Source organism: Pteronotus mesoamericanus, unplaced genomic scaffold, assembly GCF_021234165.1.
Source record: "Pteronotus mesoamericanus isolate MK-2021 breed Mesoamerican mustached bat unplaced genomic scaffold, CSHL_Meso_final contig_220, whole genome shotgun sequence".
Classification (NCBI taxonomy): domain Eukaryota; kingdom Metazoa; phylum Chordata; class Mammalia; order Chiroptera; family Mormoopidae; genus Pteronotus; species Pteronotus mesoamericanus.
Genome location: NW_026555091.1, coordinates 4,611,223 through 4,624,732, shown reverse-complemented (window position 1 = coordinate 4,624,732; position 13,510 = coordinate 4,611,223).

Sequence of the window (13,510 nt, the reverse complement as noted above, 5' to 3'; positions counted from 1 at the left end):
TCATTTATGTAAATAATCTACGTAATTTTTAAACAAGATTCTCAATAATGTTGGCAGAATACATGGATATCACTTTAAGTTATCCCATCTCAACTCAATATTATACTGAGCTTCCTAATATTAACTACTCGGTGCACATTAAACAACATTAAAATTATCAGTAACATCTAACTGAAGACAAGACTGAGGGACCCATATTGCAGAAGCTTTTCCCTCTGCCCCAAACGCACTCAGACAAGCAAGTTTGCCTTTCTTTCCTTCTTTCTCTCCCGCTCTGTACCAGTAGCCTCTCTATCCCTTAAAGAATGGGGAAACAAGCCCTTAGCCAAGTAGCTCAGCTGATTAGAGCACCGTCTGGATACACCAAGGTTGTGGGTTTGAGCCTGGGCCAGGGCAGATGTATGCTTAACAACAAATTAATGTTTCTTTCTCTCTCTGCCCCACCCCTTCTGAAATCAATTAAAAAAAAAAAACCTTAAAAAAAATGGAAAAACATTGCCCACACAGCAAAAGAAATCATAATTTTATACTATCATGAAATATTATTCAACATTAAGCTTGTGAACACAGGAGATCATTCACATTGTAAAATGGACTGTAGTTTGCTTTTATATAAACCCTCAAATAAAATGCAAACAGACCAGTGGGGACTGAGATGTATCCATGCTGATTTACCACAGATGGTTCACCTGGTCTGTAACAGAGGGATATCTGAGCACAAAATTTAGAAGGTAATCTTAATGAAAGGTAATCAATCAGCTAAAAAAAAAAAAAACCCTCATGATTACATCATGTTTGGCTACTGTTGTATTTAAACATGAATCTCAAGTATTTAAGACAGTAGGTCTATTTTCATACTTGAGAACACGCCTGTTAAATAAAATCTATTTTAGCAAGATTTATAACAACCACAACCTAATTTTCTAACATTGCTCTGTAAGTAAGCACTTGCTCTATTTTCTGCTTTGACTGAATGCACTGAAAGTTCTTTGCTGAACTTTATACTTCAACAGCAAATTTTAAGTTCCCATTTTTATGCTCCACACAAAAGGTAGTTGTGATGTCTGACTTGTTACAAAGAACAGATCTAAACTATTTTTAAACTGAAAAATCAAGGTGTCCCCAAAAGGCAACTAGAAATAATTAATGCCATTTCTAAAACATAATTCTATTTTATTTATTTTACATCAACCCTGTATAAGGGAATATTTGAGGAAGGAATTTATTTAAATATTTTATTCACAGATCTATGAGCTACACCTTGCATTTGCCCTAAAATTTTTAGGAAGTTGGAGTCAGTAACATAAAGATTATGTATTATTTAATTACACAAAAAACACAATTCATAAAATATTCTGCTTCTTAGAAAATACTCCAGGTATTTTACAAGGAACAATATAGTTAGAGCACCACAAATACACACAACTGCAAAAGCAATTAAAACCCGTAATAAAAATCAAACATAAAATCAGTGTACCATGCCAAAGGCCTTTTGAAATAAAAGAGTATTAAACCTAGAGAACATAAAAGGAGGCTAATGCAGTGGTTGTCCTCAATTGAAAAGAGAGGTCGCTCCATAGCCCTAGGCTAGCAGACAGAAATTCTTGAGCCTGTGCTTTTAAATTTCAGATTGAAAGTTATCTTGCCCTAAAAAGTTCCCTGGCTCTTTAATGCTTCCCTTCTTTTCAAGATGCTCTGCTTCAAGAACAGCGTTACCAAAGGGAGTGTAACTATGAGGGTCAATTGTACACATCCGAGTATATATATTTTTTTCTATCACCATTTTGGCCTTTTAGCTTTATGGAGACTGCATAAAATGTAACACAACTATTCACTATTTGTACTTCTACCTCAGTCAGGGTCCTTGGGAATGTTTAACCTGGACACTTGTGGATAACATGAGAAAGAAAAGGTAGTTTTGAGCAAACCTCAACTACCTCTTTCCAGGAAAAACAAAGGCAAGTAAAAACCGTTTCAATATATATGACTTTCTGACAAGGTAGGACATGCATTCATGTGTCAAAAATAAACTAAAAGAAAATCTAAATAAAATTGTTGACTAAAATTTGTAAATAGTGCTTTACACCAGAGTAGACAGAACTTATACTTTTTAATCTTCATAAAAATCGAATTGCTAGCTTCTTGATATGAATGGCCAAATGCTACTCTTAGACTCTGATCTCAGCATGAATTGCTGAGGCGTAAGATTCTTATTCTGCTATGATAATGAACTCCAGACCATCATGATCTGATATGATCTGGCATATGGTTGGGATATGAAAAATGGAAGACTGACACTTTTGCCACCAACAGCATACATTCAGGTGAATTTCAAACAAACATTTTGCTGAATGTATTCTCAGGTTGTCTGGTGTCAATGTGGTTGAAGGAAAAATTTCACACCTCTTTTCCACCTCATCAGAGGGGGCTTGTGAAATTCACAAGGATGGAAGAGAACAAAAAGCTTCCACAGATGTGAGTGTTCTTTTCCTTTTCCTTTTGCATTAGAGAGCAGTTGAAAAAGATTTTTTAAAAAATGAGAAGCTAGGAAGGATAAAGAAGACAGACCAGTTTCCCTGCAAAAGAAATGTAAGGCCAGAAAACAGCTCTCGCCTGCCAGTTTTTCCTGATCTGGTCCCGCGTACAACCTGGCGTTTTGACAACAGCCCAATACTGAAAATTTCTGCCAATCACTGTCAATATCATGTACTTAACCTGAGCAAGGAGCAGAGCATGTGTGTTCTGTGCCAGCACCAAAGGGCGTATATATGCAAAAGAAAACTTTATTCAATGTGTGTTTTATCAGTGAATATATGTTCATGTATGCAATCTGAACCATTCTCTATCTTGATCTTGATTCTAGAAATACAATAAATATTTGACACTAATATCATCTTTAAAATCAAAAATTTGTCAACTTGGCATATATAGGGTGGCAGTCACTTGGGTCTGACAGATTTTCTTTACATCTTAGTCCCTTTCATATTTTCATGAAGAAAAAGAAACTATGACAAAATGTTTATACAATGTTTTTATTGTTATCCCAGTAACACCTTTATTCACATTAAAATTTCATCTCCCACTTGGTAAGTTGGTTTTATACCCCTATGAGCCCTTCAGTTCATTCTGGAGTCTTCTGATATATTGTTATTTTGGCAGACCTGCAGAAAAAGGAGTCAACGTCCTGGCAAGCAATGTCCTCTGGGCAGAATGGAGAGAGCCCTTCAACAACACACACCAGGGTTGGGGTGAGTTAGGATTTTATCACGGATGCTACAAATGAAGATAGAGGCTCTTTCTGTTAGCCTTCTTTTCATGCCCGAAAGAGACATGCTCACACACTTACCCAAGCCCACGGTCATCTTTCAAGGAGAGATGCAGTATGCTTACACATCTACACAATGGCCGGGGCGGGGGCGGGGGGGGGGTGCGGGGAGGCGGGGAATCCAGGCCAACTGGCTATATTACTGAACATTACCCTTCATTCAAAAACAGCAGTTAGCAGAAAAAAGAGAACCAACAGTTACGGAAAACCAAGAAGAGAAAAAGCAAATACCAAGATGAGAAAGAAAGCAGAGAAAGAACATACAGAAGTATCCCTGGGGAGGAAGAAGGAGGAAGAAGAGTGGATGGTGCATGTTGGGGAAATATAATTAAAAGAAAAATCTCCCACCAACCCAGAAAAATCTCTCCCTAAAAGTAGAAGAAAGAAAACAATTTTATTATTGAACAATCATGAAACCAGGATGTAATGTAGAATATGATTGCATTATAGGTGTTCTTCTAAGTGATAGAATGAAATTTCACCTTTTTATATAGCCAAGGAGATACAACCCAATATACATATATGTTTTTAAAATAAACCATAACTAACCCTTAAGTAAGAGGATTTGACTGCACTATTTGTCATATTTCATTCTCCATAGAAATTACCTGGTAATTGGGGCAACCATCTGTGTCAACTAATTGGCTTTATCCAAAGGAAAAATGAACTTCTCATATCTTTACAGGGAATATGCCTGCCACATGGTGCCAGGAGTCCATTGGAAACTTGACTTCTCCCCCGCTCCGAGAGAGCGTGGGCAGAGGCGTTCTCCTTCCTCGATGCATACATTTCAGGGAGATGCTTGTCCTTTAGAAAGACACCCTTCCATCCTAAAGCTAGCAAGAGGCTTCCTTAACTTTAAAACAATTTATATATATTTCAAAGGGACAGACAGAACTTACAAATTTTCTCAAGTAAATGCCCTAAGAGAAGAGGGGGAGTATCTTCACTTATTTTCAACTGTGGTAATTAAGCCTCTCATTTTTATTTTTATTTGTCCTCATAAGAATACTGGGGACAAGGAACATTTAAAAATGTATATTTGTTTTTTGTCTTTCTATTTCCTTGGGCAAGGGAAACATAGGAAAAAATAAACAAATGGGATTATGTCAAACTAAAAAGGCTTTGCACAGTAAAGGAAAACATCAACAATATTAAAAGACAACATACTAAATGGGAGAAGATATTCTCCAATGATATTCTCCAATGATATATCTGATAAGAGGTTACTATCCAAAACTTATAAAGAACCAGTTCTACTTGACACCAAACAAAAACAAAAACAATCCAATGTAAAAATGGGCAGAGGACCCAAATAGTCACTTCTCTGAAGAAGAGATACAGATGGCCAATAGACACATGAAAAGATGTTTGACATCACTAATCATCAGAGAATTGCCAAAAGCCACAATGAGGTGTCACCTCACTCCTGTCAGAATGGCTATCACTATTAATTCCATAGACAAACAGTAAGGATGTGAAGAAAAGTGAACACTTGTGCACTCACTGTTGGTAGGAATGCAGATTGGTGCAGCCACAGTGGTAAACAATTAAGTGTTTCCTCCAAAAACATAAAAATACATCTGCCTTATGACCCAGCAATTCCATTTCTGGGTATTTAGCTAAAGAAACCCCAAACAGTAATTTGAAAGAATATTTACACAGTTGTGTTCATTGCAGCATCATTTGCAATGGCCAAGCTATGGAAGCCACCCAAGTGCCCATCAGTGGATGAGTAGACAAAAAAGCTATGGTATATCTATACCATGGACTATTACTCAATGGTAAGAAATGAAATCTTACCGTCTGCAACAGCATGGATGGACCTAGAGGGTATTATGCTCAGTGAAATAAGTCAGTCAGAGAAAGGGAAATACCACAGGATTTCACTTACATGTGGAATCTAAAGATCAAACTAAGTGAACACAAATTGAAAAATACTCATTGAAACAGAGAGCAAACTGGTGATTGCCAGAAGAGAGGGGGGTTGGGGAGCTCAGTGAAAGAAGTAAAAGGATTAAGAAGCACATATTGGCAGTTACAAAATAGTCATGTGGACAGAGAAGGCAGCCCCTAGTAGCGCAGTAACCGTGTATGTACGGGGTCAGCGGAGGCACTGGAAATTTCAAGGGGAACTCTATGCAGGTATGTGATTGTCTAACCACTAAGCCGTAAGCTGGAAACTAATACCACATAAAAGTGAAAGAAAGCCAATAAACGAATTAAAATATATATTTTAAACATGTAAGATAATATAGGAAAATACTTTATCCTTAAAATAAGAATAGTTTGTATTAAAATTAGAGCATTAAAAAGAGTTCTTGGGGTTGGTGTGGGTCAGTGGATTGAGTGCCGGCCTGTGAAGCAAAGGGTCGCGAGTTCGATTCCCAGTCAGGGCACATGCCTGGTTGCAAGCCAGGTCCCCAGTAGAGCGCATGCGAAAGGCAACCGGACACTTATGTTTCCCTCTCTTTCTCCCTCCATTCTCCTCTCTCTAAAAATAAATAAATAAAATAAAGAGTTTTTGGAAAGTGTAAATACTAAGAAAGACTAATGACACTAGAAGATACTGAAGATAAACATGCAAATAAAAAGATCAGAAAGATTGAGAAAATGGTATAAAATTTAAGAGACATAGAAAATCAATCTGCGAGAGGCAATATCCATCCATCAAGAAGAAGAAAACAAAAAATTAAAAGGAAAAATGAAATAATGATAGAAAATTCCAAAAATTAAAGAATATCACAAATCTTCAGATTGAAAAATTTCCCGAGCACTGGAAAGCAAAATTGTAAAAAAATCTAATCTAAAATAATCCCTTGATAAATTTAACATTAAAAATAAAAAGAAGTTAAAATAACTTCTAAGGGTCAGGAGTAAAGTTTGCCTTTGAGGGACAAGAAATAAATTAGCAGTAGCTCACTGCATACAAGATGGCAATTGAAACAATTGAGCAACACTTTCAACATTTTAGCCAAAATTATTTAAAACTAGACTGTCACACATAACTCAAACAAATTTGAAGGCAAATTAAAACTTTGCACATAGGCAAGAGGCAAAATGTTGTTATTACCCACACACATTTCCAAAATACGAAGGGAAAGGAGCATGCCAGCAACAGGAGAAGGAGACCCAAGAGAAAGAAGTCTTGGGGACGAAAATAACTACCTAGAATACATGAAAAAAGAAATGTCAATGGGACAGTTGAGTAAGTGTTCCAGAAAGCATTTTTTCTTTGTTAGAACAAAAATGCAGAGGGATCAAAGATCACCTTCAAGAAGACAGTGGATGTGATTTGGGTTTATACATTATGTAGGTAAGAAAGTGAAGGATCTTAAACATAACATTAAGGACCATACTGTGTATCTGACAAAGGAAAAAAGAAAGGCAACTAGGAATTCAAAGGAACACAAAAAGTTGTACATTAAACTCATGGTTCAACTATGAACTGAGGTAAAATATGACATAACTTAGGCAACTGGCAGGGTGTAAGAAAAAAGGACAGACTTCATTGTGACACTTGGACGAATCTTCCACCAGAGCAGGTGTAGTGGCATAGGAAAATATTTTGTTGGCCATATACAATTAATGCTTTATGAACCAAAATGGGGTTTGGGACAGAGTTTGAAAGATAAGTGGAAATTCCACATTTCTCATTGTCTAATGTTGAGATTCAAGAGACATTCCAACATGCACCGATTTAAAAAATTGAGAGTTAATTATTCTAGTGATGTAGCAAAAAATAAAAATTAGTCATTAACAGATATTGGTAGAAAAGGAAAGGAAAAGAGAGGATACTATATCCCTTCTGTCATAGAGAGAAGATCAATTTTATCTAAACTGTTGAATGAAGAAACAGCTGTATGAGACTAGAATTTAGTGATTTGAGTGTAACTGCTGGTTGTGAAATACAACCGTGGGTTAGGAAGAAGAGGGAGAATGTCTCTTTTAGTTGATGTTACTTGTTTACATGTATTTCAAATACAGGTAATATTTTATAATTTTTAAAAGAAAAATAAATATATTCCAGGATTTCAACTCCTCATATAAATCACCCCCTTAGTTCAAGCAACGCCCTTTGTCTCACGGTGGCCGTAACCTGGAATCATTTCTGTGGACTGAGTTCTGCCGCTGTTTGTAAAACTGTACTTGATTTTATTATCCAGGATGATATCCACTCTACCGAGACCTTTGAGATACATTTCTGTTTGAGTGCAGTGTCATAAAAATAGCTTTGTCTCTGCGGATAAATTGTGCCTTTTCTTCTGTCAGAAAATAAAAATTGCGAGGCCTTTAACTGGCAGGAAACTTAAAAGTTAGAGGCATACACAGCTCATTACCAATCTGCTGAGGTGAATGAGGTAGTTACCAGTTCACCGAGGTCTCTAAACTTTTACATCATCTTTATGCTGCTTTGATTCCTTTTATTCCTGTTGACAAACGAGGCATTTGAAAGCTTCCTTAAGCACCTGAATTTCTAGGAATGTTACTGATATTGAATATATAAAAAGATATTAGGTCTACTACTGCAACAGTTTTGCTCCAAGAATAGTTATGCCCACATAGTTTCTTAATACATTTTAAGTTCCTTGATCATACCAATTTTATATAATATATATATCCCCAAATCTCCAGCAGCAAGCTGTGTATGTAGCAGGTGCTCAAGAAGTGTTGCCTTGTTGAACTGACTTAATCGTGGTTAGCACAGTTTTTCAATTTATGGTCAGCCATAAAAATGTTTCCCAAGTTCCATATAAACAAAAGGAAAGTATTTTACCTCTTAGCTACTTTTATATGCGCTAATAAAACTCTCCTAAAAGAAACAAAGCAAATATAAAAGACTCGCTTGTGATTCACAAATGCAGACATATTGCAGTCACCTTTATTTAACTAGATCGCTTGGCATGCGGTTGGGGCATTTAGAAGTGAATATGGAATATGGACAATCAAAAATATTCTGAACTAAACCATCATGAGTCATGTAATGTGAAATGGTTTTTTCTTTACAAACCCCTGCCTTTAGCAATTACCTGAAACTAAATAAGGATGGGAGGAAAAAACCACAACCTGATAGCCTTGTGAGAAAAATCAATTCCTACCTCTTTAATTTAGAGCCCAATCTGCTAAAAACACTCAGAGGCCTCACCAGTTTGCCTTCGAGGGCCAGAGAGCAGGGGTACATTCCCATTGCATCCAAGCGATAGACGTACTTGGAGAAAATGACATGATGCCGTTCATTCACAGTGAAGCATCTGTCACTCAGAGGCTTTGTTTTTCTCCAAGGTGGCACACCTCCGTCCCTTCACAGGATGAAAAGCTGATGTGACCCACAGAGCTCTTCCTTCGCAGGCAACGCCAGCCCACAGTGTGACGTGGAGGCCACAGGCTGGCACGTCTGTCCTCAGATCTTCCTCCCAGCAGCGTGAAACAGCAGCGGAAACCGCCCGCCATAAAGGTAGTCCCTAAGGTCAGGGCACCGCCAGCAGAAGGCTGAGGTCAACGTCAGAGCGGCTGACCCGAGATGCCGGTGCCAACGCTGGCGGCCAGGGACATCCATGCCCGTATGAGACGAGATACCCAGCAACCAGTACACATTAAAAATAAGAAAGAAGGAGTGTAGAGGTCAGGGTAAGTCTGGGAGCGGAGAGGGAAGAGCCAGGCATGGCGAGAAGAGGAGACCTTGCGGAGAGGCAGCAGAGCCCGGAGGGAATGGCATGGCCCCCAACAGGCACGCCTCGCCCACTTTCCCGTGGCCTCGTGCATCCTGAGACAGAAAATGGTCAAGGAAAGGCAGGCACGATTACACACGACAGTAAGTCTGATTACAATCTGTAGACTCTGACAAAGGAGGAATACGCAGCACAGGGATGTGCCGCCATCATCAGGGGCCTGTCCTTGAAGAAGTATTGGTACTTCTGGACCAGCACGCCAGACGCGCTCCAGAGGCAGTGGTGACACAGAATGTTCCCTTCTTTCTGGGTGAACTCCTGAAGCAAGTTAGTTCTGCTCCTTCAAAAACGATACTTAATTATGAATAAAATAGGAGCAGTGACTCTCCAGTCCAGCTGCATGTGAGGCTCACCTGGAACCTCTGCATAATCCTGAGTCCCCAGGCTCAGCCCCGGCCTGGAGATCCGCAGGATCCAGGCTGAGCTCCCAGGCGTCCGCTGCGCTGAGTCTCCCCAGGGATTCTCACGCGCCCCGGGAGGCGCAAACCTGGCCGAGGCAGGATGCAGACAGGAAGGCTTTGCAACCTGTGGGAGCTGTTGCAGCAGGTCTGTGCTCACACACCCTTCTTGGGTTTTTTTTTCTTTTCACCACTAAACTGTTGAAGTCACCGCCACATTGCAGGTCTGACCATTCAGAGCGCTTGTATTTAGTGACAAACCCAGATGCACCCAATTAGTCAAGGAACAAATCATTGAACTCTAGATGCTACCCTTGTGGTTGGGATTCTCATGTGTTTATTAAATGTGCTGACCCCAAAGGACAGTTTGCTGTTAAGTAATCTTAGCTTTAAACATCAGGGACCCTTTGGTTGAGGGTGGGAGATGGGAGAGTGAGTGCAAGTGTAAGAAAAAGCATTTAATTATAGAAGGGCGTGAGAAACTATCTGAGGGCAGTGGGTAGGTTCACCTTCTTGACGGTGGTGATGGTTTCACAGGTGTACAGTCAGGACTTAGCAAAGCGTGCACTTTAAATATGTGCCCTTTATTAAATGTCAATTGCAACTCCATAAACTTTAAAATCTAAAACCTCTTATCTTTTTATATATCACGCAAATCTGATATGTCATATATAAAAGGTTTTCAAAAACCATGAAACTACCTTACACCTTCAATCAGTTAAGCTAAGTACATTTAAAGATCGAGAAATTTGAAATCGAAAGTGGTAAGACACATTCCAACCACCAAACATCTCTCCCACTAACCCGGGATAGTCCCTTAAATTCCTTTCAGGAGTTGAAGCTAAAACCAAAATGCGAGATGGGAATTGTGGTGTCTGTCAGTCCTTATGTACCACAAATTCATATTCATATACCAAAAAAAAAAAAAAAAAAGCAAATAGGGGCTAGAAAGGAAGTAAGAAAAATCGGCACAGAGCGCCCACGCAGTATACACTCCGGAAGCTCTGCGCACCTGAGTGATTGGCGAGCGATGGTGCTGTGTTGGAAGCGGAGAAGTATGCAAACGAGATGGGGGAGCCAGTAAGAGTTGGGTATGCAAATAGGAGGTGTTGTCTTCAGAGAGCCATTTGTGCCATAAATAGCATCAGAGGCAAACTAATCCTTTTTGGTTTTGCTGGCATTGTTAAAACATTCTTTTTTTAGGAATACTTATATAAATAGTCCTTAAAGAATGATATTTCCTTCCTGTTCAGGAAGACTCTTTACTTATTGATGTTTTCCAAATGCATTCTTCTCCTTAAATATGAAAAGCAGGAGATAAGATTGCTGTTACTTTGATAAGAATTGGCTAAGTTTTATTAAATTTTATATGCAAACAGAGAAGGATACGTGGTCTCAAAATCCCCACATAAATATCACAGTAAGAACCTCATATAACAAAGAGTTTCTCACTTAGTAAAAACCTACCGGTAAGATCTATGGTAAAAATAGTATGAGCAGAAGGCAAATTTAAAATGAAGAAAACTCTATGAAACTGGTAGTTTTCAATAAATACCATTCTGTTATCATTGCTCTTAATTTTTGTTAAATTTATAACTGAAAAAAAAAAGTCTTCCAACACTACCAGGCCATATTGTGAAAATAGTCATATTTTGCTGGAAATGCCAGGGGGATGAATTTATGTGATTTTTCATCCATAGGTAAAAGTCACCTTCTGTGTTAGCCTAGCAAATCATCTGTTACTGCAAAGCAGTTTATGGGCCACTCCAGAGACGTCTGGTAGAACTGCCTGCTATCAAAGAATATTCACGTATAATCATCGCACTAGAGGAAAAGGAAACACTTGAACTTGGAAGAAAAACTGCTGTCACTCTGGTAGCTGCCTAATGGCTTTCCCAGAGTAGAGGCTTTAATGGAGATTTTTATTATTGTTCTTAATTAGACTAAGCACCTCTAGGGAGATGGTCTCTTGTGACTCAGATTCATTTACTGAGAACCATGAGAGTATTCAGGAAAAAAAAGAAAAGAAAACAATGGGAATATGGACTCTGCAAAGAACTCTTGTTTCCTCAATGTTGAGCGTGCTCAGCTGTGGGAATTTGTTTATAATATTTATTGTGTGCCTTTTCAATGTGGGCATTCCCAAGCCCAACCCTTGGCAATCTTATGCCCACGGGGGCAAATCTTTGGTTTTCCCTTTCCCGTGAGGGCCTCCTCGAGTCCAGCACTTGCTCAGGCCTTTCCCTCACCTCACTAAAGGGGGCCTGATCTGGGTTCCACACCTTGGCTCTGTCTTCTGTTAGATCATTGGACTGTCTATTGTTTTTTCTATTTTGACGTAAGTTATAGCTGAGAAAATATGAAGCTTACTAGAGAACTTTTTGTTTGTTTGTTTTTGCATTTCAGTGGGGATCATAAATTCCTCAGCCAAAAGCAGTGGAGAATGAGGGCAAGTTCACAGTGAGTGGAAGGGTCGAGCACCTCTGAGACCTCTCTGAATGAAGTGGCTTTTCTTTGCCCTCAAGCAGGACCGCTGAGGGACCCAACGGCTTTCTTGGTACTCAGATGACTTAGAGGTAATGCGTGTTCAATGTGCATTCTTTTAAGTCAATATTGTTTAACTAAATGAAAAAAAGAGAAAAATAAGATCCAAAGAGCGGGTCCCCCTGAAAATATCTAGGACCTTCGGATGAAGTCTAAGAGTCATGATCAGAGGAGAGATGTCGTCAGGAAAGAACTAATTTGCAGAATCCAATGGGGAGAGGATTTCAGGAAGAACTGGGGTTATCAATAGTGTCAAACCTTACAGCTCTATCAGGACAGGAAATGAGGACTAAAGGATGATATAGACTGATTATCAGGAACTCAATGTGACGAAAACAGATTGTTAAAAATTGAGGAATTAGAGAAAAGTAGGGAAATGTTAGCAATGAAGACAGGCTACTCTTACAAGAAGTCTGGCTTAAAAGTAGAGAAAGGGAAATGGATAAATATGCAAAGTGTTAACAAGATCAAGAGGAAGGATATTTCTCCAGATGGAGAAGAAATGAGAATTTTTATACTCTGAGATAGAGAAGGCAGTGAGTGGGACAAATGGAAACTGTGAAAATAAGGAAGTTGACGCAGATCTAAAAAAAATTAGAAATAGGTGGTGAGGTTTAGAAATAAGAGTGTCAAGTATATAAAGAAATGAATGTGGAGAAAATGAACTTAAATTTAAGGCATGAGAGAAAGATGAAATGAACCACTAATCCATAAAGCAAAAGTTGAGATCATATTCATAGTTAGGAATGGTGCTGGGAGATTGGGCAGACTTTAAAATCATTAGGAAGAGATACCAATATATACAAAAGAAACATACTTCCTTTCAAGAAGAGCTACAGAGTCTAATGTAAATACAAGCAAATTTTGAAACCCGAAGAAATGAAATGGGAACATAAAAAAATGAAGAGGGAACATGAAATAGCAATGAATCTACATACACAATTTGCACATGTTGAAGTTGCATTTATTTCTCTCAATACTTTTGATTTTAAATCTTAAATTCAGTGGCCTGAAGCCATGAGTCACAGAGAAAAGATCAGTGGCAATAACGGGTCCATTGTCCTTCCTTTGGTGAATGGGCTGGAGCCACAGAACCGCTGCTTTTGTCCAGGGTCCAGGCACTAACACTTGTAAGTATAGCCATTTCAGCTGGAACTTGTGTGTATGTGTTGTGCTCTAGTTTGTAACAAACGTCTGGAAGGGAAATGCAAACTTTAAGCCAAAGGCACTGTTCAAGCATCAGGACGTTGGCTGGCTGGAAGCCAGCGGGGAGAAGGGTTTCCTGCAGGGTTTGGGGTGGGAACATTTAGGAAGAGCTCCGAAACTTCTCGAACTGATGAAAAAAGGAAAAGAAGAAAGATGTAGCTGCTTTGCTCTGAGCTCTACTCAGGGCAAGGACAAAGGAGAAAATGCTCAGGGAATCCCCTCGAAGGGGTGAGGGAATCAAGGCATCCCTGCTGCTCAAACATGACAGAAGCCATTTGCCACCCAAACCTCAGTGGCACACAGAGCAC